Below are 4562 nucleotides of genomic sequence, written 5' to 3'. Positions count from 1 at the left end.
CCCCCTAATTTAAAAAGTAAATGTTTTTATATCACGTATTTTTATCTTATACCAAGGACTTTTTCATATATTCCAACCCCCTTACTATTTCTCGTCTTCCTTCCATTTTTGTTCCTTCTTGAAAACAATCCTTCCAAGAAACCAAATATCTTCTTTTGGCCGTATCTCATCTGCTTTCGGGCAAACACCTACACACACGAACGTTCGAACCGAATTTTATGTTTTTGTTCGTTTTTTCTTCATTTTTTGCTGCTGTCAACCGTCTTGTCGTCCTCTTCTAGCTTCCATTAAAATTTATTTTATTTAGAGGTATAGTTCGAATTTTTTGTGAAGTAGGACTTGGGTATTTTTACTACGCTTAAAAAAGGTAGAACTTTTAATAAAAAATAAGTCTCAAATTATGTGAAAGAAATTTATTGCATCAATTTAGTTTTGTGGGATAAATTAAGTTAAATTTGACTTTTTGATACCTGGAGAAGTGACATACACACCTGTGCATTGCTCTTCATAAGATTTAGTAAAATGATAATATAAATGGAAGAAGTAGTACAAAGCTAACTTCATTGTTAAAGGTATGTAAATTTATAATGATAAATGATTTATTTATTTTTAATTAATCACTTGATTCTCATTTTAATGTTTGTCTTTTCAATTTTGTCATTAATTTTAATTTTAATTTTTTATTATTTTTATAATAGAGTTATATAGTCAATAAAGTCTGTTCGTTCCTTTTATTACTCAAAAGTAAACAAGAATCATACTTCCAAGAATTTAATAGAATAGATTTTTTTTCTATTTCTCGAAAAAAAAATCCATTATAAGGATATCCGAAAAAATCTAAAATTCTTTCTTTTTTAAAACGTTTATCAGATGATCACGAAACATTCTGTAAGCTAAGGTATGCAAGAACATTATTCGTATTATGAGCAAACGATCTATTGTGTGTAGTAGCGGCATGGAAGAGTATGGAGTGTATTTATAGAGTATACTGACAATAGGAAGTATAGGAGAGATATGACTGATGATGAGCTTATTTTATTCTGACTCACATATATGTATTTGTCATATGTTATAAAATAGAGCTTTTCAAACAGTGAATACGATTACTAAAATCCTTGCGAATGGTTCAATAAAATCAGTACAAAATATCTTTGGCTTTGTATAGAAGTACAAAATATTTTTGGGTTTCCATTGTTTTCATCTTCTGCCATCTTAACTCGGAATTATGATTAAAATTAACCAGCTAATAAATATTTTGTATTCGTTCTAATCAGGATCGCAAATTCTTCGTCAAATAATCAGTAATAATATAATAACAGCGTTTATAATATAATTTTCTAAACAACAACAAAAAAACAAACTACCTCATGAAAACTTTAAAGAGTAAAGGCAAATATTTTTTTTTATTTTCTTATAAATTACAATCTGTCTAAATAGAAAGACATTGAGTAATCAGTTTGACAAATAACAAAATTGAATTTTAAAGGAAAACCCAGTGGTTCACCTTTTATTAGTGTACTAAATTATATTTTAATTTTGGTATAATAAAGAAAAAAAAGAAACTCAAATATACATACAATTATAAACAAAGTACATTACACAGACTACATATACAAATCGTTGCATTATTTGTAAGTTACTGACTTTAGCAGCACCCCATAGATGGACGCCATACATCCAAACTGGTTTGAGAGAGTAAAGGTAAATATGAAATGCTTTACTGAAAACTTACATAAAACTCGACAAGGAAACATAATTTTTAAATAGAGAAGATTTTGCTAATTTACTTAAAATTCAAAACAAATATTGTAATTGTATATTGTATCTAAAAAGAATTTTGTATATTATAAAAAAGTATCTTTCATATTATCCTTTATTGTTTGTCTTGACCCAACTTTATTTAATAATTTTAATAATAAGGTACGCAGGTAAATTTCGTAGTATATTTTTAATTCTTACAATCAATTTCTGAAAAGTATGCCTAAAATCCAATTCATACAAATAAGTTGGAACTAGTGGTGTATGGCATCGTGTCTTAAGACAAATTGCTGGAACTTCCCGTACCGTAATAAAATACTCGAATAATAATTAATGTTTTCAAATAGATTATTATAAATACTATGTGGACACGCAAAACACATACACTCACACACACATACATTTTTTATGAGGTATGCAAAAATGGTCAGAAACCTTCAAAACGTGAAGAAATGCAAAAATTTTAATACGGAAAGTTAATAATACAACTTAATTGCATTTTTCCTAATACTAACAAGAAAATTAAATATTTAATCTAATTTTCAATCTCACTCTTTGACTACCGTTGATATAAACAACTCAGTTGTATTGTCATATTCATGTAGGAATTTTTATTTGTATTCGTTCGGCGGACATATGATAAATTATTCTGTGTATTTACATGTTTAACATGCTCTAGAGATATTGTAGTCGAATCTACATTCGAAAAATATGTATAGTAACAATTTTGTTATATAAAGTCGGGGAGTGCTTTGATTTGTGGCTATTTTTATATTCTAATACAATAGAGTAATAATTTGTACGTGATTTTTTTTCGATCGATATTATTTGAGCAGATGGCAGAAACTAGTTATTGCAATTTTTAAAGATGAATGCGCTATCCCCATGTTATTGCGCTTAACTAACCCTAACTTTTGATAATATAATGCTTGTAATTCTCAGTAGGTCATGTAGCAGCATAAATGATAATTGTGTCCCAATATCATATCTATATTGTATTTGAAATAAATTATTAAATTTTACATTACTGAATTATTACTTTTTAAATAAACTTTAGATAGTGCATAATTGATCGTCGTTTTTGATGTGTTGACGACGTTGATGATAGAGAATTGTGGTATAGAATTATCAAAATATAAAGTTTATAATATATTGTATATTAAACGAGCGTATTTAGACATTATTTTGATAAGGATTTGATAATTTTTAATTGTAAAGTAGATTGCAAAATTAAGTCTCATATGATATTGATCCACATGGATTTCAGATTGAGAATGTCTTCTATAAAATATCTGCAACATAAATACCACAAAAGTGAATTATATTTAATTTATACGTTGAGGTCGATTAGTTTCAAGAACACTAACTCAAAACAAAATACAATTAATCAAATCAAATTCACCCTGTAATTACCTTACCCACGCATTTTATTCCGCATTAGTATCAATAAGTTAGAAACCAAAAATAACGCCCAAACCAAAACCACACGCTCGTATCAATCAACATAAATTCCTGCACGAATCTTTCGGAAGAACAATTTGATCCTTTTTGTCAAATTATCTTTTTAGCCCTTATTTTCATTTCTCTCTCGTTTCGTTTGCAACAGATTGTCAATCTGTAAAAAAAAGAATTAATCGACGGTACAAAGTCTGTTGTATTGATATTAAAATAATTATGGTTTTGTAATGAATTGTAAATATATTTTACTATATTACTTGTTTCTCTATACCATTTATTATTCATTATATAAAAAATAAGTCGGGTTTCCTTCCTGACGATATAACTCCAGAACGCACGAACCGATTTCGACGATTTTGCATTCGTTGGAAAGGTCTCGGACTCCGTGAGGTTTGTAGCAAAGAAATTGAAGAAAGATTTCAACAGGAAAGCGGAAAACACTTTTTCTTTTTACATACAGCGTTATCTCTGATACTTAGCATTGTTCTATTAATACTTTTTTTTACTCATTTTGTTATGTTCTTCTTCTCTGCTCAGTTAATTTCATGTGACAAACGGCATTGTGTTCACTGTGAAATTGTGCAAAAAAAGTAAAAAAATAAGTTATTCGTTTCCTAACATTTCAATTGGAAACCATCAAATCAATCACGTGTATTGTGCAAATTTTATTTAATTTTAACAGCAGTCAATTTTTTTCTTCATCTTTAATCATCAAACGAAATGTTACATAAAATGAAACCATCTGGTGGTGAAACGGAGTTCGCCCGGTTTATATATAATTGGAAAATATTGCATAGTTTTTCCTTGGGACGAAATATATTTTTTAACAAAAGGTATGTAATTGAATGTGCAAATGTAATTGAATTAAAATTTTAAATAGTAACAATAATTTCAAAAAATAAATCCTAAACTTTGAATTATATAATGAAAATTTTCTTTGCTTTATGTCCTCTCCACAACACAAAAAATTACTAAACATTTAAAAATTCCTGAACCATTCACATTTTTTTCTTCCTTCAGGAAGAGAAATCGTTTTAAATATACATCCACAAACAGGTATCCATATGAACTCTTGGTTTGTTTTAGTTTTTTTTTACTTCAGAAAAAAGGACACTATTCCACATACCTTTTTCTTAATAGGTGAACCATGAGGAAAAAAGCTTTATATACTTCTCGAAATAATGGATCGGTTTCTTTTGCTTTTGGGTTCATTTTTCGACACAGATCATTACAGCCACTTGACAGTCTTCTATTGCTGCCATGTAATAAATACATAAACGCCGAACGCTTTTTTATGCTATTTTGGTGGAGTGTGTGTTTCACCAGGGACAAACTATGTTCTATAC

This window comes from Ctenocephalides felis, unplaced genomic scaffold (genome assembly GCF_003426905.1).
Source record: "Ctenocephalides felis isolate EL2017-DRISC unplaced genomic scaffold, ASM342690v1 CF-g0.4_SCAFFOLD_03571, whole genome shotgun sequence".
Classification (NCBI taxonomy): Eukaryota; Metazoa; Arthropoda; class Insecta; order Siphonaptera; family Pulicidae; genus Ctenocephalides; species Ctenocephalides felis.
This window is presented reverse-complemented; position numbering follows the sequence as displayed.